The 27224-nt window shown below is 42.7% G+C and overlaps 1 protein-coding gene across 17 annotated transcripts in view; it reads left to right on the top strand.

Moving 5' to 3' along the window:
* ERC2 (ELKS/RAB6-interacting/CAST family member 2) overlaps positions 1-27224 on the top strand; it is a 974891-nt gene that overhangs the window by 854707 nt on the left and 92960 nt on the right. For 5 of the 17 annotated variants that reach the window (XR_012431280.1, XR_012431279.1, XR_012431278.1 and 2 more), the window contains one exon: positions 17348-17534. The exons of 11 other annotated variants lie outside the window; for them this stretch is intronic. The gene's annotated coding sequence lies outside the window, so the exon portion shown is untranslated. Of the gene's footprint in view, positions 1-17347; positions 17564-27224 lie in introns of all 17 variants that reach the window. One more of the 17 variants, XR_012431277.1, reaches the window with a different exon arrangement.

Raw genomic sequence — 27224 nt, 5'->3', positions numbered from 1 at the left:
ATTGGCTGTTTTAAAGAGAGCAGGCGTATGAGCCAGAGTGGCAGGGTGAGTAGTTTGGTGGGAAGGACGGTTAGGAACAGGTAACTAAAGGGGACTTAGGTCAGGTGACCAGGCATGACTCAGGTCAAAGCAGGTGACCAGGATGAGTCAGGATGGAACAGGTGACCAGGGGAACAGATGTGAACTTCTGATTAAAACTGGTGGAAAATGTTGTTTACTGAAACTAGAAGCAAAAGGGCCAAGAGAACCAGGAAGTTAAACTTTAAAATAGAGAATCAGCCGGGCACGGTGGATCATCATGCCTGTAATCCCAGCACTTTGGGAGGCCAAGGCGGGCAGATCACAAGGTCAGGACATCGAGACCATCCTGGCTAACATGGTGAAACCCCGTCTCTACTAAAAATACAAAAAATTAGCCAGGCGTGGTGGTGGGCGCCTGTAGTCCCAGCTACTCGGGAGGCTGAGGCAGGAGAATGGCCTGAACCCAGGGGGCGGAGCTTGCGGTGAGCCAAGATCGCGCCACTGCACTCCAGCCTGGACGACAGAGCGAGACTCCATCTCAAAAATAAATAAAATAAAATAAAATAAATAGAGAATCAAAGAATAAGAGAGCTGAACATACTGACATACTGATTCTTTGAAGAGAAACTTGGGGTTCACTATATTTAACATGACAGAGTAGGGTTATTTACTTCTGTTGTTGTCTCTGTGCTTAACAGAGGAATAGAAAATATTAATTACAGCTAACATTTATTGAGCACTTCATATGTGCCAGGCACTGTCTTCATGTATTAATTCTTTCTATCTCTATAGTAATCCTCTATGGTAATGAGGAAACTGAGGGACTGAAACCTCAGGTGATTTGCCCAGGTGGTAAATGGAAATGCAAACCAGGTAGTGGGGCTTGTGCCTCCCACTGCACTATGCCACTTTATACTATCCTCAGGTCAGAGACAAGTCACATGTGGGCATGGAGAACAAATCAGAGAACATGAATTCTTTATCTGGAATTTTGCTTAGCTGATAAAACTCATTGGTTCCCAGCCTTCCTCTAGAAATAGATTCACAGTTCTTCCTTTGCTGCTCAACAGCTGGGGAATTTTGTGTCAAATCCGAATGTTCTGGTTTAGAAACATTTTCTAGGTTTGAATCAGCCTGGTCCAAGTCTCGGTCGGAACCAACTTGACGTTTGTGTGGCAGATGGAACTCAAGCCCTCACTCCTCCTCTAATATGAGGAGGAGAAACTCAAGCACTCACTCTTCCAGTAATATGACCCTCTTCTGTTTGGTATTAGATGCTTTAATCCTTTCTGGACCAAGGCAGAGTAAAAACAAACAAAGTCAAATATTTAAAATTTTTAACAGCAGCAAAACTTCCATAAGACTCTTGAAAATGAACTCCAATTTGATCATTTTGAGGACTGTCTAGGTTAGCACTACTACTCTGATTCCTGTGTCTCTGTAGCACATTTAAGCTGCTAATTTGAAAGAAATTGCTGGTAACTTGCATTTGCCCATACTGCAGAATTTCAAATGCTATGGTGTATTTTCCACACTTGTATCCTACTTTGGCCAAGTAGATGTTATACTTTTTTTTTTTATCCTTTGGTAGAATTCAATCAAACTCTCATCATTAGAAACACAAGGAAAAAATCAAATTGATAAAAGACCATTACATTTTAAGATCCAGGATATATCACTGCGTACTTGAGAATCCACTGGCTGCTGAGGTCATGCCTTCTCCACCACATTTCTGACTCATTCCCAGAATAGGACTTTGTATGGAGTCAGCACTTCATGTTTGTTTATCAGGTGGAATTTTGGGTGCTTTACCTGGCTTCTACAAATAGTGTTGTTTTGGTCATCGAAAGCAAAGCGTTCTTTACCAAAGGAAGTGTGACTGGATTTTCAAACAGTTATGTCTGTCAAGTTAGTCTGGGGAACTTGACAATGCCAGCTGTGGATGGCGGTATGAAGCAAACAGATTCGGATGGAAAAATTCTTACCCAACTCTGTCCAGCTGGGTTTATGAAAAGAGCACCATTATACCAGGCCTCCTTTGAACAAGAAAGGAAATAGCTTATGTCCTGTGAATACAAAGTCCCACAGGAGTGTGCCCTGACTTTCCTTTCCAGCCTCAACTTTCACCGCTGCCCAGCAGGGATGTGATGCTCTGGAACACTCACCTGCCTGGCATTTTCCATGTATTCGGTGTCCTCCTCCAATCCATGCCTTTGTTCTTGCTCTTCCTCCTGGAAATACTCTTCTCCCCCAGTTGGCCTAGCTGTCTCCTGGCATTTTCTAAGGCCCAGACTAAGAATTCTTTTTCCCAAGGAATCTTCCCTGACCACCTCCCTTCCAAATGTGAAATGCCATTTTTCAGTGTTTCCAGAATTTGCTGTGCATGACTATCCTGTTATACTTTGCATTATAATTATCAAAGTGTCTGTGTCTCCAGCCAGCCTGGGTGTTTCTTGATCGCTGTATCCCTAGCCTAGTACAGTGCCTGAAATCAGTGCTTAGGGGCCTTGTTAAAAGAAGAAACGGCAGGAGGGGAAGAGTAGTAGATACGTGATATTTCACAAGGGAAAAGGAGAAGCTATAACCTGTCTATGAAATCCCCAAATATGTCCCGTTCTTTGTTGTCATCCTCTTTTGCTTTTCATGAGGGAGTGTTTGCCCTAAGTGAAAAGTAAACCCCACTTGTCTTTAGGGACATGTTATGCATGCGGAAGTTTGGCATTCCCAGCTGGGTGTTTAACCAGCCCACCACTTGGGTGTTTTATAGTAGTGTCTCAAGAGGTGTTATCTCCCTCTTTTAGGTCTTTGGAGAAAAAAAAGGTGATCAAAGTAACCAACTCTGGTGGGGGCAGTTAGAGTCAAATCATGGTTTGAGTGGATAACAAAGGGGACAGAATGGAAATGGGGTATGGATGATGATAATAAGAAGAATGTGCTTCAAGGCCTCCTGGCTGTTTTTGCATGCAACCATCTTTCATATCCCTATAAGATAAAATCACTGTGAAGGGTCATAAACCACTGTCAGAATATTTGACAAGCCCCATAGGTAGTTGTTCCGAGCTAGTAAAAGCATCTTAATTGGCCTAAATGACAACAGTTATGTTATAAATATCTAGAATTTATGACCTGAGAAGGCATAATCACATCTTCCATCAGTTAAGTTTGCATAGGAGCAGCTTGAGGATTTAAGATAGGGCCGCAAGTTGGGGAAAATCTGATTAGCCTTAACTTTATGACAAACACAGAGCTAAGTGAATCGGAGTGCTTTCAAGTTCCTGATCCCTGGGAGTTAAAGGCAGTGGTGTTTCAGAGTCGGTAAAAGCCACCCAGTTCCCTCTGTGCAGCTGTCATTTTATTGGCCTTGTAAAGTCTCCCGTACACTGTGACAAATCCAAGACCATATACCTGCGAAGAAGAGATGTTTTAGATTATGGGGCGCAGAGGAAGCAGACGGTGGGGTTAGAGGGTGAAAACCTATGTGTTTATGCTGAGCCTTCTCCGGAATGTGCAGAGTCATTGTGAAAAGCAAGTCTGTGCTGCTTTAGGGCTCACTCCAGGGTCTGATGAGACACCTCATTTTCTGTGGTAATTGAGGAGACAAAATTCAAAGCAGGGTTTAAAAATTGAGTGTATACATCTAAAACACCCCACACATCTTTCATGTTAGTTGGAAATTACACTTGGATTTTTAAAATATGATTCATTTCCTGAATTTTTATGATGGGGGTTGGCATTATTATCAAGAGTACTACTACATCTAAAGCAAAAATCATAACAAAGCCAATCCATGAAAGGACGGGTGTTTTAAGAGACACATTGTAGAGATAAATGTGATGTCATTGATCAACCAGGTCATTGCCTGGGGACTCGCTGGTCAATGGAGTGGAGTCATCTTTGAGGTAAAAGGCAAACAGTCAACTTAATCCCAATTTGCAGAGCTTCAAAGGTGAACAGTCATTTTGCTGGGCAATGAAGAGCTCAGGTTATCTATTTAATGCCAAAGTCTGTGAAGTCAGTGAAATTTCTTTAATGAATTTGAGAGCAATCCTTCAAAGAAACCTTGATTGAAACCCCTAGAGAGGCCAGTTGTCTTTGAACTCAAGAGATGAAGTTTATCCTAGATTAACCTGATCTTTCAGTTTGCTCTGTCTTGTAATGTAAAGACAGAGTTCCGAATTTTGAGAGAAGCATTATGGTGCTTTGGCAGGCATATCCAAATCTGATGTGTTTATTATAGCAATGTAGGAACACTTATAGCTTCGTTGGTAAGGAGGTCTACCAATCAAAGGATCCATTTTACACATGAAATTTTTGTATGTGTCTACCATGTTCCAACAGTTTCTGAAGATCAGATGGGTCCCAAAGTATATACTCAGTTTGTTACTTCTCAGTGGATATGAAACAAAACTTCAGTTTTGGTTTTATCATTATCGTACTTTTCACTGTACTTTCATACCCTTAAACCTTGCATCTCTCAAATTCGGAACTCTGTGCCTTACGGTGTGGAAGAAATATGAAATCTGGAACTGATTATGAAATTATGAAGTAGGGAGATGCAGAAATGTGCAGGGATCAGTGTACAAATGCATAAACCCTGATGCACACAAAGCCTGGTGTGAAGGACACATCATTTTGGATTGGAACTCTGCTTTTACATTTCAGCATAACACAACCTAGCATTTGCCTTGTGTAGTGCTTGGGAGCTTTTGGTGTTAGCAGAATTCTTTTCTAAAAAAATTCTTTTGGATTTCTTTAGAATTTGTCCAGTTTCCAGGTTCCAATAGGAAAAACATGGACAAGGTTTTAATAGAAAAATAGTACTCCAGATTTTTCAGTTGGCAAGCACCCTACTTAAGAGCTGTTCCTGTTTTATTAAGTGGTACAGGTTAGCTTAATAGGCGAGTCCTCGACATTTGTACCGTGATTCCAGGGAAGAGAGATACCTGGGTCTCCTGGGGAAGACACCTGTTGGGATTTTGAGCCCACTTTTGGTTTTACCATTCCATTCTCATCTCATTGGAGACTATGCTTCAACAACAGTTGTATGTGCTGTTATAAGGCAAGACCAAATCCATTAGCGTTCTCTCCTCCTGTCTCCTCAAGAAAGGGTAGCTGGGTCTTCCCATGATGTTGTTTCAGATGTGACTCTTTTCCTGTTGATCAGGACAGTAATGATGATGGTGGGAATGTTTTGGTTTTATTCAATTTTATTGTTTTGCTTTAGTGTTTTAACATTGCTAAAGGCAATACATTTTTCTCATTAAACATTTCAAATAATTCAAAAATCTTGCCAAAGAAAATAAAACTCCCCTCTAATCCACCATCCAGAAATCCTAATATTTTGGTGAACTATGTATCTTTCTAATTTTACTATATATGGCCTCTTAAAAAGAATGGGATTATATTATAAATGTTTTTATAATCTGCTTTTTGAACTTAACATTGTATGTTGGACACCTTTCCACATTAATAAATATACACCTGTGGAATCATTTTTATAGTTACAGAGTATAGAATTTTGCATTCTTTAGCCAGTTATTAATGGTGAACTTTAGATGTTTTAAAATGTTCCCTAGTAGAATTCCCTAAAGCTTTTTGGGCTTAACCTTTATTTCCTTATCCAATGATTTCTTTGGAATAAATTCCTAAAAGGAAAGTTGCACATTAATATTGATAAAGATTATGAAATGATCTCCCAGAGGTGATGCGCATTCATCCTAGTTTAATGCCTTGAATGGCACCACCTCTGTGTACTTACCCCAAGTCTCTTTGTTTGGTATTGCTTTGCTTTTCCAATTTGACTTCAATAGGTAAAGAGCTCTCAGGATTTTTCTTCTGGGTAGTAGGGTACAAACCAACAGAAACAACCAACATGCTTAATTTGCAAGTCGGTTCAGGGAGAGATGAAAAATATCTTTGCAGAAGTAAACACCAATCTTACAACTGCCCGTATGATACACCCCATTTCCCCCACCACCGAGATTTGTATAGTTTCTCTCCTGTCAGTATAATGCTCTAAAATTTTAGAGGTTTCAGAATGGGTTGCCTATCCCAGTTTTCTTGTGAAAACTATTTTCTTTATTGTGAGTAAAGATTTCTAGGCCTTGGTCAATAAAAGAGAAATGGCTGGTGCTAGAAAGAGTCAAGTGGCCCCACTTTCCTTGCTCCAGATCTTAAAAACACCTAAAACGAAGCTCAATTAACAGGTTAATTTTGCTGGTCATACGTTTTGAATCTGGGACTTCTTGGCCATTTGAGGGGTCTGACATTCTGGGCCCTTTTATCCTTTTATTGGTGAATTCACTGAAGTGTAGGCAGACAGAAAATGTTCAAGTGGCAGGCAGATAAACTTGTTAAATCCCTGGAAGTCTTTCCTTCCTTGCTCTGGGAGTTTATCATCTTGGCAGAGTTAAAAGGCAATTAGGCCTGCAGGTCTTTGCTGGCTTGTTTATTGGTGGTTTACACATGGGTGTTGAAGAGACAGGGCCATATTAAACATTCTGATCCTGCTGGCCGGAGGGGAATGAGAACTCAGCCCAACTCGGTAAGTCTCCTTGAGAGACAGCCTTGCCAAAACGCTGGAGGAAAATCCTTTCAATATAGTACGTGTGCCCCACCATGCTCATTGTTGGTGGAAAATTGGAGTCCGCTCGCTTCATGCTGTGTTCCATTTCCTGGGAAATGGTTTTATGGAAGGACATTTGATGAAAAAGTTCATTCCTTCTGTAATTGTTAGCTGCCCCTGTGGTGTGAGTTAAGGTAGAGGCACACTGGAAATGTTTCTTGCCCCAAATCTCTAGGGCAAGCCCATGCATGAGAAGGGAAGGCTATCAGTTTGAAAGTGAGTGAGGTATAGATTTCCATTAAGTCCTCTGGTCCCTCTGAGTTCTCAGAATCTCCCCAGCCAGGCTGATCTTGGGCAACATTGGTAAAGGAGGTGGGTCTTGGGGTTTTGCAATCACTTCTTCCTTTTCTCACACCCTGCCTTCCATCTGCAAAGCCTGCAGGCTGCCTCCCTGGGACGAAGATCCAGGGTTGGAGTAACGCCTAACTCCTTCACACCCATGTGTTAGTGAAGTGACATGGCTCATCACTTCACCTCCGCCCCTGTTTTTCACAGTCAGCTTAGGCACTCATCTTAATGGAACACGTGAGAATTGCCAGGGCTCAATTGGCTGGACTCAGGGGTCAGGCACTCCTGGGTTCTACTTCTGGCTCTGGGTCTAACTGTGTGCCTTGAATTTCCTCTCTAATCTTAAGTTTTTTCTATTTGTGAAATAGGGACAAAGCTAGTCCCTACCATGCTGGTTTGTTGAGAGACTAAGTAATGCATGGAAAGTGCTTAGCATAGTGCCTGGCACTTAAAAAAAAAAAAAAAAAAAGCACAATAAATGGTAGCTCTTATGATTAAAATGTGCTTTATTTGTCTAACACATATATGTAAAATATGTATTATGTATATGTGTATATCTAACACACATATATGTAGTATATGTATGTGTATACATTTACACAGTCCAGTGACAATTATATTTTTTGACAAGATGTAGCTATTTTTATTTTACCAGTCTAGGGGTGTTACTGAAATATAAAAACCCATGTGTATAAAATGAGAAAATCCTTGCTCAGGTCCAGAATACTTGGAATGTAAGGACTTTCCATTTCCACAACTGGCCATTGTGCTCAGTGGCCAATGGAACTCCTTTCCTAAGTGGCTGCTACTTATCCAAATCTTGGTTCCTCAGGAGTCAGGCACCCTGCCTTCATGTTCTCAACTAAAGAAAACACAACAGATAACTGCAGCTTTTATTCCCAATCTGACCTTTGATGTTCTGAAACTCTTTTGCCGTAGTGTCTTGCCAGTGTCTGCACAAGGACTTCCTCTAGCCGAGTAATGTGGTTCTGATTAAGGACATCCTATAAGACCCAGGAGGATGGCCTGGGAAGGAAACCAGCCTGAGACACTAGAGTGAATTTCCATCCCTCAGTCAGATATATGATATTAAAGACCAGAAGGTATATGGAGTTTGTCGCTGGAAGACTCAGAAACAAAATTAAAGCAAATGGCTGACAAATTGGCTGTCTTTTATGCAAAGTTGACAAGTAAGCTGCCTCTTACCCGAAAGAGGATATGCAGAGCCCTCCGGCCAAATGGCTCGGCAGGCAGGCAGCAGGCCTTTTGAAGTTCCTGCTCGCATGCCACTTTTAACAACAAGGCCCCTGCTGAATTGCTTCCTCGTAAAGACATGGAAACTTAATTTTCACTGAAAATATCATAGTTCCAACAATGATCATTCATTCCTCTCCTGAGTGCATGCAATATTGGGTAAAATACCTGTGTTCTCTACAAATGAGGTATTTTTTTTCTCCTTACAGTTTTATGAATTAGGCTATAAATATTAAACCTCACTTTATTTCACGGATGCTAAGACCTTTCCCTGGGGCCCGCTAGGCACTGGCTCACTCCTGCCATCGTCAGGAGGTGAGGTGATTGTGACCAATAACGGAAGATCCTATTTGCTCTCCCTGGTTTCATGGAGGCTCCAGCCACAGGGGGAAGGACAACAGGGCTGTGCAGTGGGCAATGGCGTTTGGAGAGCTTAGAGTTTCTCTATCAAATATCTAAGAATCTACTCATCGTTGTAACTCTAATATGATTTTCTTGTTAATCGCTGTCAAGCCATGAAATCTGATATGTTAACCATGACTAAGCCATGAAATTTGTCAACTTTGTCTGTGATTTACACAGACTCTGGGTTTTTTATTTTTTAAGTCTTAACACAAAGTGTAGAGCAGTACTTCCCAGTATGCCTTTCCCAGCAGGCAGCTGGTATCCTATGACAACAAGTAAGAACAGAGTGTACGCATTTCTCTTGCCATTTCAAGGACCAAGGACAGATAAGATAAAACCTAAAAACGAAATAATATATTTTTCTTTGAGGTGATAACTGTGAACATAGTAGACTTGCTTAAACATCAATAAGTATCAAATAAACATCCAGAATAGTTTTATGGTTCATATCATTGGGTGTGATAACACACTTCCTTAAAGTGGTAGATTATTTGTTTTTGAGAGAAAATGAGTGAATAAAACCTGTTTGTTTGGTTTTTTTAGTGGTACGTGGTATAATTTATCTCTTCAACATAGTATGAGCATGAGCTGTGACTTGAAATCCCACTTTGCTGTTGGCTAGATGGGTGAATTTGTGTAAGTCACTCAACCTTTTTTCCCCACTCAGTCTTTTCTTCTAAAAAATGAGGAAGATAATATTGGAGCCTACTTTGTAGGGGCCTCTAAGGCACTGCAGAGATGCCATCTATAAAACTCAGAGTGAGCACATTTGTCCTTTATCCATGTGGTCTACTAGTATCATTGGTATAATAGTATATAATGATAAAATAAGTCATTGTGTATCTTTGTCACCCAAAGGAAAATTCATATAATTGGGAAAGGATTTTTTAAAAATTTTATCAGAGAAAATGTAGGTAGTTTTTGACAAATCATTATCATACCTGTAGACAGTTTTTCATATGAAGGAAGGAGAACAGCTCAAATGAAAGAAGGAGAGCAGCTCAAAGGAAGAAAGAAATGTTGCAGAACTGGAGAGTAGTGAGGACTGGGATGTCTTTCTCTCCTGTCCCTACCAAATGTCTTTTTCTTTTTTGGACTCAGAGAAAAAGAATACCCAGATCCTCCCCAGTTGGCGCCTGGCTTCTACTGTTTAGAATCTAGAATCAGATAATCAGATGGCTTAAAACTCAGAGTATTTTGGTGACTTTGAGGACCATGTAGTATAGTGATTTTAAAACTTTCGTTTTTCCTACAAAATTTGTGCAGTGCTTCAGGTCCTAAAACAGTCCTTCCCAGATACCTTTCCAGTAGATCCATAGGATATAACTTGTGAAAACAGAGTCAGGGCCGGGCGCGGTGGCTCAAACCTGTAATCCCAGCACTTTGGGAGGCCAAGACGGGCGGATCACAAGGTCAGGAGACCGAGACCATCCTGGCTAACCCAGTGAAACCCCGTCTCTACTAAAAAATACAAAAAACTAGCCGGGCGAGGTGGCGGGCGCCTGTAATCCCAGCTACTCGGGAGGCTGAGGCAGGAGAATGGCGTAAACCCGGGAGGCGGAGCTTGCAGTGAGCTGAGATCCGGCCACTGCACTCCAGCCTGGGCGACAGAGCCAGACTTTGTTAGCCAGAATGGTCTTGATAGCCTGATCTCGTGATCCGCCCGCCCCAGCCTCCTAAAGTGCTGGGATTACAGGCGTGAGCCACCATGCCCAGTGTCTTCTTTCTTTCTTTCTTTCTTTTTTTTTTTTTTTTTTTTTTTTTTTGAGAGAGAGGAAGTCTCACTCTGTCTCCCAGGCTGGAGTGTAGTGGCGCAATCCCAGCTCACTGCAACCCCTGCCTCCTGAGTTCAGGCAATTCTCCTTGCCTCAGCCTCCCGAGTAGCTGGGATTACAGGTGCCCACCACCACACCCGGCTAATTTTTTGTATTTTTTTCTTAGAGATGGGGGTTTCACCATGTTGGCCAGGCTGGTCTTGAACTCCTGACCCTCAAGTGATCCGCCTGCCTTGGCCTCCCAAAGTGCTGGAACTATAGGCATGAGCCACCAAGCCCAGCCACAGCCATGTCTTGAGTTAGTCAGTTCCCTTGCCATTATCCTCACTTCTTCACTTCCCATACAAACAGGAGGAAGAGAAAAGCAAGGCATAAGAATCCAGGATGGTTTTAATCAACTTGCTCAGGCTCTTGAACCCTTGAATGAATGTTTCAGAACAATGTCATGGAAGCTATGAAACATCTCCCACCTAAAAGAAAATTACCTGGAAAATGTTGTAAACGTGTATACATGCATTTTCCTGTGGTGAAGTTTCACAGCTTTTATCAGATTCTCCCAAAGGAGTTTGTGACACCACCCCCCAAAATGGTTAAGAATGATTTCCCTATAATTTGTGCCCCTAAAAGTCACATTTCCAGTTCTGATTGTGAGCTGCAAGGTTAACAATTACATCCACTTTAACCTTTCAAGGGAAATGTAGCATATAATCCTACGAGTGTCTGAGGTCCCAGGCTTGCTTGTAAAACAGCAATTGGGTTGTGAATTATCCAGGGTGTGTCTGTAGCTTAGTTCTCAACTGGTATTCTAACTGGAACTAGGTTCTGACCATCTTAGAACCCAAATGGTTCAAAACTAAGAAAATAATGCACGTTTATTTACAATGCTCCAGAAAAGTACATTTATTTCGAGACATGCACATTCATTTATTTGGTTAATTCTGCTTTGGTCCTGGATTACGGTTGCCAGATTTCACAAATACAGGACATCCAGTTATATTTGAATTTCAGATAAACAACAAATAATTTTTTAGTAGAGTTCTTGGAAGGGAGAAAAATGGATCAGCCTTGCAGATGTAGAAAGAGCTTTCTTTTCAACTCTAGAACATTTGCTGCAAAAATTAAGGGAGGTTTACTGTAACAGCCGCAGGGTCTTTTGGAGATAGTAGATACATTCTAAAACTGGTTTGTTGTGATGGTCGCACAATTCTATAAGTTTACTCAAAATCCTTGAACTTTACACTTAACATGGATGACCCTGATGGTAAGTAAATTTTGGCTCGGAAAAGCTGGTAAAAAAAAAAAAAAAAAAAGAAAGAAAAAGAAAAATTAAGGGATCACTTTACAACTGTTGCTTAATTTTTAATGCTGAGCTTCAAACTACTTTAAGAATATGGCTACCATAATTCTGCTCCTCAGAATAAAGTATATAAGCATGAACACCAAATTTTGCATAACATTTCTGGACCTGCTGAATAAGTACTTGATAAATAAGGAATGACATCTCTGGATACCAACTTCTACCTGAACCAGGAGTCCACACACCATTAAAATCCTTTTCTTGATGCTGGGAATAAGGCTTATCTGGGGCAAAAGCAAGGAGTTGCTGTTTTGGGAAGTCTTCTTCAGTTGTTGACTATGAGAGTGACCTCTGTGACACCTGCCACCTAGAGACTGCCCCTCTCTCAGTTCATGCTGAAAGGACATGGGGAGGAAGTACTTGTCTATGGTGTACATAGAGCCTCATTTTTGGGATAACTTCTTTAGTACAGACAACAGGTTCACAAGCCAGTGTGTAGACTCAATCAGGAGGCACCTCCACCAAAACACACACAACTCATTCTCTTGTTTTAGTGCCAGCTGAAACTAGGAAGTGGGCCGTGCTTCTCTTTTATCTCTATTGACCTACCCAGGTATTCTGAGAAAGACACTTGACCAGGATGAATGGTTCCAGTAGAGAGGGGCTGCAATGGGGTTTCTTAGCCACAGGAAGAGTATACCCTGAGAAATTCATTCTCTAACAAGATTTGAGGACTACTCCTTCAGATTTAATTACTAGACTCCAGAAGGGACAGTCCTTTATACAGCTCATAAGAGTCACTGTGGACCTCTGCTAGACCCTCCAGACAAGTACTTCTATTTTTCTATTATTGTTCTAAATGTTAGCTCTTTATCCAAATGAAACAAAACAAAACGCTTAAAAGAACTAGGGGAGGAGAACCAAGGCCCCTCAGAGACACCTTTATTCTTGCTCTTTCTCCTTTCAAGACATGGTTGCTCCCTAGGCAGTCACATTTCTCTGGTGATGGAGAGAAGGGAGGGCAGTCAGAGATTGAGGGGACAGCACGGGACAGCCAAGACATGCTGATAGCTGGAGGGGAGGCTGCCTGGGATCTGAGGAAGCAGTGATGTCCCAGCTCCAGTCAGCTGAATTCCCCTAATAGGCCTCTCCATCTCTCCAGGCATTAGAACTTGTAGAGAAAGAAACTGCTAGAATCCAAATCTTTTCACACAGTGAGGCCCCCAAACAGCCCAGCCTTCACACACAAGCCAGCCTGGTTCTCCTGACTGATTTGATCAGTACCTCAAGGTGCACAGTTGTCTGTGCTTGGAAGCAAAGCCTCATTGGAACCCCACTATTCTGGAACTCTTGGGCTGGTCTCAGCCAGCTGCCTGTGTGAAGATACAACTAATTAGCTCATGGAGAGGACAAACTAACTCAAAGCCCTTCTTCCCGGCCTAACAATGCTTATATTAATTCAATAAATTCTGTCTTCTCATTCAAACCAATCCTGAAGGAAGGACCTCTGCCAGCTCACACTTAATTACTGCTGGCATTTGAAAGCAAGTAAATGCCTTCCCTTGAAAAATATTCTATAAATCCATCACTTTTGCTTATTTTAAATGACTTCTCCCACATTTGTCCAAATAAGTGAAGCTTTACCATTTTTGGCTTTTTTCTGCAGAGTGAGTGAGTTTTAGGCGTTTACTGGAAGGATCATTTCTGATGACACCAAACCTCTTCCACATTTTCAGCTTTGGGTTTTGAATCCAGGAAACCCAGCACTAACCTTAAAGTTCCATTTTCTTACTTGTGAAAGTGAGAAGCTGAGTACCCATGCTGGAACTCACCATATAGATAGATGCCTCACTGCTTTTCAGTTCTATGTTCTCCTCCATGTCTTTTTCCTCTTGCCAATGTTTAGGTAAAATTATTTCTATTTGATACATTTTTCTTCACTCTGGTCCTTAATGGGTCAAGTCTTATGTGGCTTCACAGCCCTGACAGTGAGTAGTATTGCTATTTTGGAGTCAAGGTCTCGGTCTGTCGGCCAAGCTGGAGTGCAGTGGCACCATCAGGGCTCACTGCAGCCTTGACCTCCCAGGCTCAAGGATTCCTCCCACCTCAGCCTCAGCCTCCCAGATAGTTGGTACTACAGGCTCATGCCACCATGCCTGGCTACTTTTTGTGTTTTTTTGTAGAGATGGGATTTCACTATGTTTCCCAGGCTGGTATCTTGGAGTTTCTTTAAGTCAGTTCTCCTCAGGGAATATTTTATATGGCTCTTGTAAAGTTCTAAGAAGGGTGGTGGTTCCCTCAGTCTCACAACATAATACTACAAGGAATTATGTTTTTAAAGATGCTATCAGCAGTGGTTTTTAACCAGGAAATGGGGAACTGAGAAATGAGAGGGGATCTTGGCCCCCATCCCTGGTCATTTGTCAATGTCCACGGAGATTTTTGGTTGTCCCCAAATGAGGAGTGCTAATGGGTCATCTAGTGGGTAGAGGCCAGGAACATCCTACATTGCACAAAGCAGTCCTGATGACAAATCATTGTCTGGCTCAAAAGTTCAAGTGTCAAGGCTGAAAACCTTGAATTAGAGGAATTCTTGTTTTGTTTTTTGGTTTGTTTTTTGCTCTCCCTCAAGTCCTGGGATAAAGAAAAGAGAAAGAAATTGCCCCCATGTTGATGAGTGTAAGCGTCCTGATCCTGAGTTCTTACATCCCACATAGATCCAGGAATTGGAGAGCACCAGGGTACCAGCGAGCAGGGCAAAGTGCAGGGTGGAGGCAGATCTTCTGAGCTCCAACAGCTGTCTGAGCTCCAAGGAGAGACAACTTCGACCAAAGCAGAGGACCAAAAAGTTACAAGGATGTTTAGTTTGTGATAAAAATCATTTTGCAGATTAAAGTGCTTCCTCCTGCCCATAAAATGGTATGTTCTTTAAATAACTCAAAAACTAGAGGCATTTAACTGTCGCAAGCAGGAGGCAGGCCTCGGAGCCACAGTGGATTGATTCCATCCTCGAAAGGGAGCATACCCAAGCTATAGGTGGCGCTCTTCCTGCTTTCGCCAGTGTGTTTTTGCATAACCCGTATTTTCAATGCCCCTACTCGCAGCATGAAGGGACGGGGAATAGAGGGTGTTTGCTGGAACCAGTTTCTCCCTCCACATCTCTGGGCTCCATTCACCCTCACTTCCTTGGTAGAGCATGATGCCTGCTCAGCTTCCAGTGTTAACCTCCTGTCACTCCAAGTACAGTTAGGCAGAGGTCCCACAGGCCCTGCAAAAAGTGCCAGTGTCTCTCATTGGCTTTGATGGGATCATGTGCTCATCCTGAACCAATGCTTCGCTTAGGGGAGGAATGCTGGAAGCTGATTGGCTGTGGCCTAACTTAGGGCACACCCTCTGAGCTGCAGTGGAGCCTTTTGCCATGCAGGTGAATTAAATAAAAGTGGGGGCACGTGTGTGGCCTCAAAGGGAAATTGGGGTAAGAGAGTCACCCACACACCATTCGCTACATGGTGACTTTAAATTCTGTGGTGGAAAACTTAGGTCTTGCCCTAGCCTTGCTGTTAACACTAGCTGCTTGACTTCGGATAGCTTTATGACTCTCCCTGCCTTCTTTTCCTGTCTGCAACATGGAAATAATCATTCCATCAGAGTGGTTATAAAAAATCAAGGAGATATGGGAAGGATTGGGCAAACAAATAGTGATGGTGTAGATGGGAATGAATTCAGTTCAGCTTCTAGAGTCTCAAAGAATCTAGCCCAGCTACAACCCACCCCGCTAGTCCATGCCAGCCTTCGGAAGCCAGTGTCTAAATTTATCCCAGTTCTCATTGTTGCAGGTCAGTGTGGGAAATCTTCTGAGGTCAATGATTGAGGTAATTGACTTGCCGTATCTTGAAAAAGTCTCTGTTAAATGACATAATTGGTTTTAATTATGTAATTACAGCACTTAAAGTGTGGGGGTGAAAGGTTACTATTATATTTGGAAGTGAGATCCCCAAATGAAGCAAGGGTGTTTAGGCCAACGTGTCTTCGAATTTCTCATTTTATTTTTTCAGAAGGAAACCAGAGGGGGCTGGCCTTGGCCCTGGTGATTTGGGGATGATTATCTTGCATGAGGTAGTGGCGGGGCTGATCGCGGCACCATAGGGACCTTTGTGAAGAGAAGGAAAGGGCTTCCGTAAAGACCTCTTTGCGATCTGAAGTTAATGAGCAGTGGGAACTCAACTGTCAGCAATTGAATCTGATTGGGCAGGGTAATTATATGATTGCCTCTGGTGTTTGCACATGCACGGGGATATTTTTATTGTAAAAACCTAATTGCTTACTTACTTGGTGGAGGGAAAACCTAAACAAATTTGTGTTGTCATAGGTTAAGAAGATATCCTTTCTTTGTCTCTAAAAACGCGGCTTGTTCTGGGTGAAGGTTTTGTTTCTTTTCGATTTCAATCAAGGATGTTGTTTGTAGGACTTGGATCATATGATAATATTCAAACAGAAAGCTACTTTGGACTATGTGTCTTTGGTCAATGACCACATGCTTTCTACCCAGTCTTAAGCCATCCTCTCCAGTGGTCTCTTTTGTAATGCAAAGGTAGCTAGAATCCTGGGGATTATTCAAGCTGCTGGGACAAACCCAAGGCTTTGGGGTTTTTTTGTTTTGTTTTTGTTTTTTTCTTCCACGTGGAGGCCCCTGACAAGATTGGCTTCATAAGCTATCTGGTTTCCCTTAGTTGCATAAGGCAAGTGGGAGGTATCATGTCTGTGACAGCCTTTTAGACGTCAACACCAAGGGTAAGAAGAACAAAGCGCTCCCCCTGCAATTTCTCAGGGACTTGGAGGAAAGGAAAGGGCAAAGCGGGCTCCCATATTGTGATACCAAACTGTGGTCCACCTTCTTGTCTGTTTCAACAATCTCCATGAGGATGGCATCTCCCTTACCCCTGATGCTGGTGTGCAGAAAAGATTGCTGCAATTGGGTCTATTCCATAGCAGTTCAACTCTGCATTATTTTTTTTTTCTCTCCTCTCATAGAAAAAAAAAAAGCTGTTTTCTAAGTTCTTTCGTTTCCTGAGATCCCACTGGCAGACGTCAAAATGCAACTGGATTGTGGGCATTGGAGGAGCACCAGTTCCTCCTGTAATCAGGGCTGCAGACTCCAAAGCTGGGTGCTCTGGTTGGATGTAGGATTACAGGCTGCAGAATGGCTGAGAACAAAGGACTTTCAGCCCTTTGGACCAGCCATGCTCTCTGTCTCAGGAATCTTGCACGTGCTGACCCACCCCAGTCTTGGCTGGCTAACTCCATGGGTTCTTCAGGCTCAGTGTTACATGTCACTTCTTCCCAGGAAGCCTTCCCTGTTCACTCATCCCCAGTCTGGGTTGGCTGCCTTTGCTTTGTGCTCCATGGCACCTTTTAGGTTTCCTTACCTGCTGTCCTGTAACTGCCTGTCTCGTCTTTCTCCCACATACACCATAAGCTCCATGGGGGCAGGGCCTGTGTTCCTATTTGTCACTACAGTATCTCCAGAGCCTGGCACCATGCTTAATGAATGTGTGTAGAATGACTGAATGAGGAGAGGAATGGTTGCTGGGTGTCCTAGGAACTGTGGTGTGTGCTGTCCTGGTTTCCCTGCCCTTGCTGTTAATACTGCTTTCTTGTTGCTTATAATTTTCATTGTCCCAGATGATCCAGCTCTGTCGGAGGCACGTAGGCACAGCCAAATCTCATGCTGTACATTGATCACCTGTCCAACCTTTGCCTAGAGTGGGAGCCCCCAGTTCCTTCGAGATCCAACATTACCTGTCTGTAAAGAAGAAGAGGAGGAGGGAGACAGCAGGGAGGATCCGGTGGCAGTTTAACACCAGAGCAGGTCCAATGTTTACTTTTACCCTTTTGGAGGTGGGTAACGGCAAATGCTGGGTGCTGGGTTTCAGAGAGACTCTGCATAATGAGCTTGGATTTGGGGGCTCACATGTACTTTATATTTTGCTAGAGTGTGGGGGTTGCTATTTTTGTATTTAATTTACAGCCAGCCTCTTCCGTGATTTCCACCAGTGTAGAACAAGAATCTAGGTCCATCTTCCACGTGATGTAAATTGTTGTGTCAGCCTCATGGTGGCCACACACAGTGTTGTTTGGTTCTTGCTACACGGACAGAGAGGAAGGTTGGACATTTGTTGCTACTTAGTGACTATTATATTTACTATTTGCTTTTCAAGGCCATGATTTTCAATACTTTTTCTTGTTTTGATTTTGTGGCTTTTGATGTTTTGAATCCTCCTCTACCCCCCAGCCCAGCCCAGTTGACTTCTTAGACCATGAGATCCTGAGTAACTACTGAATGAATAGATGAGATTTCACTAGCCTTATATGATTTTGGGTATACCAAACCAGCTTCTTCCCTAAGCAGAATATGAACCTATGACTTTTCAGGCTTCAGGCCAGAGAGCTTCCTACTGAACCCCTAAACCCCAAGCCATCATGGAGTTTGGACTATCTGTTGTTGATTGGCCTACAATCATGATTTCTGAGTAGATGGACATTGGTACATGGAAACCGAAGCCTCACATGTGACAGAAAAGAATAAACTCACAGAGACCACAGGGCATTAGCCTTATGCTTCTTGTGCAGCTGTGTGTACTCAACTTTCCTAGGTCTGACTTTTATTCTCCTCTGTTGGCTCTGAGTCTGTATTTACTTTGCATTCTTGAGTTGCATTTTTGCTTTGGCATAATAATCACCTAAGTTGGAATCTTTGGGGGTTCCTCCTAGGAAGAGAGTTTGAATCTACTTTCTTTTATAGTAGATGTGTTCATCAATGTTGTGCACTTTGAACCAAACACAGTGAGCCATGGTGAGTTTTATTCCTGACTTCTAAGGATATTGTAGTCTAATTTTCAGTTTTGGAATTGAACCAGGAGATGCCTCACCACCTCATATTCCTTCTGGATTGAGGCAGTATTATAATAACTGCCTACAGAAGTAAATCACATACTTTTGCAATAAAAATTTCTTTGAATGACACTTAATTTTATAATTAAACTTGGCAGTGCAGCCTCTGAAGTGTCTCATCTTGCCTAATCACAATGATCTATTTCTTTTCAGAGTGCTTCTGTATGCAATGATTAGTCCTTTTGTTATCATCACATTCTAGATTAAAACGAATAATTTTTAAAAAGAAAAAGAATAAAGGACTGCATTTTATATAAAATTCAAACCACTGATTATTTATGTTGTTTGTTTTAAAAATATTTTAACCAGTCATGGTGGCTGATGTCTGTAATCCCAGTGACTGAGGAGGCTGAGGTGGGAGGATCACTTGAGGCCAGGAGTTGGAGACCGGCCTGAGCAACAAAAGAATAAAATAATTGGCCAGGCATGGTGGTGCATGCCTGTAGTTTCAGCTAATTAGGAGGCTGAGTCTGTAGGATCACTTGAGCCCAGAAGTTCAAGGCTGCACTGAGCCATGATCATGCCACTGCAGCCCAGCATGGGCGACAGAGCAAGACCCTGTCTCAAAAACAACCAACCAACCAAAAAAAAAAATTTTTTTTTGCATGGTTCTTCACTGATTGATTTATTCTACAAACAGATTTAAACAGGTTCTCTAAGTGCAGTGCCTTGAAGAGCAATTGGCATCCTAGCATCACCTGGAGACTTCTTAGTAATGTAAATTCTCAGACTTTGCCCAGACCTACTGAATCAGAATATCTGTAGGTGGATTCCAACAAGATGTGTTTAAATGGGCCTCTGGATGATTCTGATACACAGGAAAGTTTGAAAGCCACTGGTTTAGCATTCTGCCAGTCCATGATATGGGGGTATTAAAGGGAGAGTAACTACATATGGCCCTACCATCCAGCTCCTTGTGATCTGATCGAGGGCATAAGGCATAAATTCATCAGGCAGGTTGGCAGAGTGATCTTTACAAAGTGTAGGTTACATCATACACTCACTTCCTAAACCCCTCCGGAAAGTCCCCTTTGTACTTGTAATAAATGTAAATGCTTAGCTCAAGCCTACAAGGCCTGGCATGCTCTGTCCCCTGACTACCTTCCAACCTCATCTGATGCTGTTCCCTCCCTCCCCCAGTGCCCTGCTGTGCTGCGCTGGCCTTCTTTCTCATCCTCAGACATGCCTGCTGAGTGTAGTGTCAGCAGGAACGTAGAGAAAGGGAAGTAGGGTAGAGAGAATTGTAAAGGTTAAATAAGAGACTTGGACACTGAAGTATTTTTTTCACATGATAAAATATTCCTAAGCTCCTCTCTTCACTGGTTAATATTATTGATATATATATAGATGTGCAATATATTAATAACATAGTCAATATTAATGGCCTCACCTTTAAGTCTTTCACAGGTCTCAGGTGTCCTTCTGCCCAGGACACGGTTTGAGGGGAGATTCTCTGTTGTTTTCCTGGTCCCTCATACACTGACTTCACACAGATCTGGCCCTCAAAAATTGTGGACAAATGGAAGAAGAGATTCTACAAATCCAAATGTCCTCACAATGCTAGCAAAGTCTGAAAGGATTCGCTGAATCATTAAGGATATATTAAAGTCATTTAGTTTCATCTAAGTGTAATGTATTTTCATTGCTTTCTCTCTCTGAGAGTCAGCCTGGCAGGCACAATGGGAACTGAATAAACGTGGCTGGAGAGACATGCTGGGGAGAATGAAATCATCTGTTTTGCACAAGAATATTGATGGAGTCAGTGAATGATTTTTACTGTCTTTATTCAAGTTTTAGAAAGGATGATGACCATATTCACTGGATTTTGTCTTTTTAAAAGATTATCTGTGAATGCCAGTTTCGATCTTTGGGATATCATGTATACCATGTGATTTGCGTATAAAGCAGCTACTCAGATTTTTATTGAATGTGAAAATATTGTATCTCAGGATTTTCTTCATAATGAGAAAGAGAGAAACACGTATTTCAAATATGATTTTTTTTAAAAATTGAATTGGATTTGAGGCAAAGGGCTTCTTAAAGATTTAGGACTTCTGGGTCCAAGAACAAGGGCAATGGTTTTTGGACTTTTTGTCTTATTTTTGTTTTGACTATCTCTAGCTCTAACTTTCACCATAACAGGCTATTATTTTATAAATATAGTATCTCTGGTTTTAGACATTATTTGCTCATTGGGAAGCCTCTCATTTGAGATCCATAGAAGAGAGAAATCAGGGAGGTAGGGAAGGGGGAAATACTTCTTAAGGTCTCCCAGCTTCTCCTTACCTCGTAAAGATATCCCAGGATGAGGAGTAAGAATACCCTTACTACCTTAAACTCTGTTGATATATGAGGGAGCCCTTATTGTTAAGGAGATAGTAGTCTGCCCTGGTGAGTAGGAACAAGACAGACATGCCCTGTCCCACCCTCTGAGAACCCACAGCCAGAGGCTGGGCAGGATTTAGCAAATAACTACATTTTCACACTTTGAAACACACTCTGAAGGATGAGTACAGAAATGTAGGACAGCATAGAAAAGGGAAACAAGTCCCCTCTGGAGCCAGCAATGAGAGACATGAGGTTGAGACTGTGAAATGAAAGATGATCAGGCATTCATTGGAGGTGAATGATGGCCTAGCTGTTAGGTTATGTTAGATTGTGGTGGCATGGGAAGGGGGGCAATGGAAAGTGTCCCCGGGGAGCTGGCATCATGTCCCGCAATAGCTAGGGTTCTGCCCACAGAGGCTACACAGCGGAGAACCTCCTGAGCAACACCACTATGGAGTGAACCCCAGCGGCAGAGCGCTTCTCCTGCAGAGACTGAGATTTCCAAGTGTCCACTAATAGTAGATGTACTATCCTAGCATGACATCAGCACCGTGGTACATGTTTCTGATTGTTTTCCTGGTTCCTCCAACTCTTATGGCGCCTCTGTCTGAGATACCTCCTTTTCCGGGCGGCCTCTACTGGTCTCCTCCTTGAGAGCCAAGCTGCCTGCAGTGGACAGTCACTATTCCATGGAAGGGTTTGTATGGTTTTTAGGGAAGGGTTGGGAGCATCTTCAGATAATCTTCCTAGAGAACTGCCTTCTCTCACTGTGCTCTGGATCCAGAGGCATCTTTCACAGGTCTCGCAGGACACAGTTTGAGGGCAGGTTCTCTGTTGTTTTCTCGGTCCCTCCCACACTGACTTTGCACAAACCTGGCCTTCGAAAATTGTTGACAAAGGAAGGATGAGATTCTGCAAATCTAAATGCCCTCCCAATGCTAAGGCTAAATTTCAGGAATGTGAAATAAAAGAGATGCCTGATTCATTCATTTATCCATCCACCCATTCAGAAATAGTTACTGAGGACTTACTGTTTCACTGTACAGCAGAAACACAAAGCCTGGCTCATGGGAAGTTCCCAGTGGATGCTGGTTATTAAAAAGGAAGTGGAACACTTACTCTGGTATCTGGGTCCCTTTGTCTTCCTGTCCCATGGACTTTTCCAGAAGCCCTAATATTTGTTTGTTTGTTTGTTTGTTTGAGATAGGATCTCACTCTGTAGCCCAGTCTAGAGCACAGTGGTGTAAACATGGTTCACTGCAGCCTCGACCTCCTGCGTTCAAGGGATTCTCTTGCCTCAGCCTCCCAAAGTGCTGGGATTATAGGCATAAGCCACTGCACCCGACTCCCCGGCTCTTTATCCTTCTCTCATTTAGGAGTGATAGTCCAGGCTACCAGCTCTGAATGTGTCTGCTTCTCTTCAGAGGGGCAGAGCTCTCCCATAGGCAGGAAGCACTTATTTCCTGGACTTGTGGCATTTCAGAGTGCCGAAGGGACAGCTTGCTGGTTGTTTGCGCACAACCAATGTGAATGTGAAATGACAGGGAGCAGCTGAACTTCAGGGCGGTCTGAGTAGCTTTTTAAACAATTAACAAATTAACGAAGATAGTCATTTGGAGCACCTAAGTTTCTACTTGCTGAGAAAGGCCTGACCTGTTTCTGAGGAGGACTTTTTTGATTAAAATAAAAGGACAATTTCTGTGGACATGAAGAATTTAAGCCTGGGGTCACATGTGGAGCTTACAAGCCAATTCCGCCTAGATGGCATTTTGTTTGTCTCAGAGTGTTCCAAAAACCTGAAAATATAATATATGATTCTGGCTTTCTGGGTTTTTGGAAAAAAACAGATGATCTGGTTATAGTGAGCTATATTCTCACGAGATTGCCCCAGCAATCTCCTTTGTCCAGCCAGCCCTCTCAGTTTACTGGCCACCAATGTGGCCTTCCTCACATCTGCCTCACTTCCTTCGTTTGTGTTACCCCTGGCCCCTGTCTGCATGGTGTGTGAACCTGCTTTGGCCCTGCAGAAGAGGGCCTGTGGCGGGCTTGCCATGGCCAGCAGCAGGCATTAATGATGCCCAGATTTGCCTTCCAGCTCCTTGTCCAGATGCCACATGGCAGGACCAGTAGGAGCGACATCAGCAACTCATCACTCAGGTTGCCGATAAGAACTGCATGGGCACTTGCCCGAGCACTGCATTAGGGATTCTGACTTAATGGCTCTAGGTAAGGCGCAGAGGCCGTGTCCACACAGACAACTTCCGAAGGCCTGCACTGAGGCTTGTGCAGAGCTCCCCTGCTCTCTGGGACATGCGTTCTGCCCCCATCAACATTCTTCTAGGCTTCTAGTCCTCTTCCTGAATTGGTGTTGAGCATCACAAGCCACTGTCATCCACTAGAATCAGAGAAAAGCACACATGTCAAAAGAAGCTCTTAAAGGGGGTATAATGCAAAAAAAACAGAAATAATGTCTTGATCTGAAAATCCAAATAAATCAACAAAAAAATGGGACATGGGTGGTGGGGAGAAGATGGCAGACATGAATGTTTCCCCCATCTTCTGCATGGCGACAGAGAGGTACTTCTTTGGGTGGGGGTTCTTGAGGCCCACCTTGATGTGTGCTCTTAAAGGCAGCCTGTTATTTTTTTTCCAGGTCCTTATAGATTGTATTTTCTTTACATCAACAAGTCAATAATTGTGCCAGATTATTTCTACTGCTTACCTCTTTTACATTTTTCTGGTAAGCCCTTTTAACCTGCCACGTATGTGTTTCATTGCATAAATTTGTTGCTCCCTTTCTTAGTTTTTGGTCTTTTCTTCTAGAGCATCTATTATACTCAGGTTCTCACTATGTAATGCCCATATCTATCATGTTGTCCCTTACAGATTACGTCTCTATATTCTGGGATAACTTCACAAGATTACAGCCTATTTTTCTGATGATATTTTCTAGAGGAGTGATTCAGCTCCTTGCTACTTTTTTTTTTTTTTTTTTTTTTCTGAGACTGAGTCTCGCTCTGTCGCCCAGGCTGGAGTGCAGTGTCACAATCTCGGCTCACTGCAAGCTCCGCCTCCCAGGTTCACGCCATTCTTCTGCCTCAGCCTCCCGTGTAGCTGGGACTACAGGCGCCCGCCACCGCACCCAGCTAATTTTTTGTATTTTTGGTAGAGACGGGGTTTCACCATGTTAGCCAGGATGGTCTCGATCTCCTGACCTCATGATCTGCCCGTCTCAGCCTCCCAAAGTGCTGGGATTACAGGTGTGAGCCACCACGCCGGCCCGCTCCTTGCTACTTCTAATGCAGGCTTTGATTTCATTACTGCATTTTTCCTGGGTACTCAATAGTAGAAATTCCCTTCCATTTTCTGTCATGTCTATAGTCTTCTGCCTTGGTGCCTCACATGAGCTTTTTCACTGATAGGGAAACTGAGGCCCAGAGAGCGATATGATTTGTCAAATGTTATGTTGTTAGTTCCTGGTGAAAATGAAAGAACTTGGATCTTCTACCAGTCCAAGGCGCTATTCATCCACACAACTCAATTGTAAAGATCAACCTTGAGATGAAAATAAATAATTTGATAGAAAAAATTGTCATTATCTTCAACCTGATCAAAATGTTACACCTATTGAGTATGAATATTCCAACTGAGAATTTCTTACTATAGATGACTGTAGTCACTCTTCCTTTTCTATAGCGTAGCACTATTGATATAGTGCTGCTGTTTAAAACCTCCTGTTTAAAGGGAACAAATTCTACATTTTCCATGACTTAGCTCCTTATCTGTGGACTAAAGACCCTTGGGAGTCCTCAAATCTGCAAAAACACAAACACACACACACATAGTGAACCATGATCCAGAATAGAATGCCTCGTAAATACATGTGTGATTTCTCTGGTGTGTGCATAGCCACTACTATGAGTTCTAAAATTTAAAAACATTACTGAATTTAAATACATTAGCATTTCATAACATTACTGAATTCCTAGTAGCTTTTGATCATCAGGTATCAAGTTGTCTTCTCTGTCTTTATTTGCAGTCTCCATGCATCATAGAATGTGTTGCAGGGGACGTGGAAGAGTAGAGTAATGCTTCCAGTCAGGAATCAGGCTCTATCCTTAGAAAGATGTGGCTGTAAGCAAGCAACGTGGCTTCCCGAGGTCTCAGGCTTCTTCTGGTGCACAGGGGAGGTTATACTTATTAGTCATTTATTCAACAGCCATTTATTTGAAGAGAAATAAAATTACACTTAGGTGGAGGAGTCTGCAGAAGTCTTTGATGTTTAAAGGGAGTCCTTGTCAAAACTGTACTGCTCTTGACTTCCATGATAAATTTGAAGCCTGCTTGTGCCCTTCTTCAAGTAGCTGCCAATCCAAGGGAAAATCTATACTGCCCGATGGCTCTCACCAATGGCTATAATGTTGGGACCGATCTGGCAAGCAGATGTCTGCGGTGGAAACTTTCTATTCTAGAATAGCTCCTTCTGAGGAAGAAGAGTTGGGTCAAAGAAGAATGTTCCCCAGACAACTTGCGCCTTTGTTAATCAATGCTGTGATTTTGGCTGCCCCTATAGCAGCCCCATCTTCCTGAAATCTTCAGTAAAAAGGCCATTCAACAAATACATCTGGCATTGGCTAGGATTTTTCTAGCTGCACTGTAACAGCGAGAAATTGGATTTAATCAGATTCAAAGGAATATTAAGACTCATTCCATAACAGTGGTGCCTCTCTGGAAGGGCTGTGGAAGGTAGGTAATCAAAAACCAGTTTCTTGAGCAAAGCTTGCAAACCAGTGCAAAAGAATCAAGTTGACTACGCAGGTGTCTGAAATGCTAGGGACATTTATCGAGCTCATTGGGACACATGTACTATGTTCAGTGCTTTAATGGAATAATCTAATTAGTCTTCATAGCAGCCTGCATAGTCAACACTAACATTATGAGCATTTCATGGATGTGGAAACTTGAGAATTCAACCACAAGCAACTTGTCCAAGGTCACACAGTGATTCCTCCTTCTTTAACTACTGGGCTGATAATATGGCCACACTACTGGTTGTGAGTCAATGAGCTATTATTTTCTTTGTTTCTTTAATTGGACAATGCAGTCCTTGTGCAGACATGCAGTTATTATAAGAAATGATAATTTGAGTCAATTTTAATAGATTTGGCAAAAGCTAGTATCTATATAATAGTAACAGAAACACTGAATTTGGTGAAAAAGACATTTGCAAGTCGTCTTCTCTATCCTCACTTGCAGCCTCCACGCATAATAGGATGTGTTGTAGGGGACGTGGAGGCCACGTGGAGGAGCAGAGTAATGCTCACAGTCAGGAATCAGGTTCTGTCATTAGCAAGATGCGACTGTAAGCAGGTGATGTGGCTTCCCAAGTTGTGGCTTCTTTTGGTGCATGGGGAAGGACATAGTTTAGTCATGTATTTAGGATCTATTATGTAAGCGGATGTGACAACAAACTCACTATCTCTTACTGAGATTGTAACACAAATAATCCTGATGTAATGTGATCTATTCTAGGAGCATGGTCTATATCTCTATGAGGGGCTAGGGTCACTGTAGGGTGCCAAGTCAGGCTTTCATCAGCACATGTTCATTGATGCCTACTCTGTTCCAGGCTCCATTCCAGGAGCTAGATGTTGCAAATACATTATATTTCAAAGAGTGGGGCCAGGGAGGCAGTGAACCAGTAACAAATAGGATGATTTCAGAAACTGGTAAGTTGCATGAAGAAAGATACAGTAGAGTTATTAAGGAGTCACTGGGAATGAGAAGAACTACTGAACTTAAGGTGACCCGAGAAGATTTTTCTGAGGAGGTAACACCAAGACAAGCCTTAGAAAATGAGAACTGGGGCCAGGCGCGGTGGCTCAAGCCTGTAATCCCAGCACTTTGGGAGGCCGAGGCGGGTGGATCACGAGGCCGAGGCGGGTGGATCACGAGGTCAGGAGATCGAGACCATCCTGGCTAACATGGTGAAACCCCGTCTCTACTAAAAAAATACAAAAAACTAGCCGGGCGTGGTGGCGGGCGCCTGTAGTCCCAGCTACTCGGAGGCTGAGGCGGGAGAATGGCGAACCCGGGAGGTGGAGCTTGCAGTGAGCCGAGATCGGGCCACTGCACTCTAGCCTGGGCCACACAGCGAGACTCTGTCTCAAAAAAAAAAAAAAAAAAAAGAAAATGAGAACTGTTTTCTAGGCTGGGTGGAAACTGGGTGGATTGGCCTTGATGTGTGAGGTTCTAAAATCATTCTTCTTTTTTTTTTTGA

This window comes from Macaca fascicularis, chromosome 2 (genome assembly GCF_037993035.2).
Source record: "Macaca fascicularis isolate 582-1 chromosome 2, T2T-MFA8v1.1".
NCBI classification, from domain to species: domain Eukaryota; kingdom Metazoa; phylum Chordata; class Mammalia; order Primates; family Cercopithecidae; genus Macaca; species Macaca fascicularis.
The sequence above is the reverse complement of the archived record's forward strand: the minus strand, read 5'-3'. Positions and strand labels throughout refer to the sequence as shown.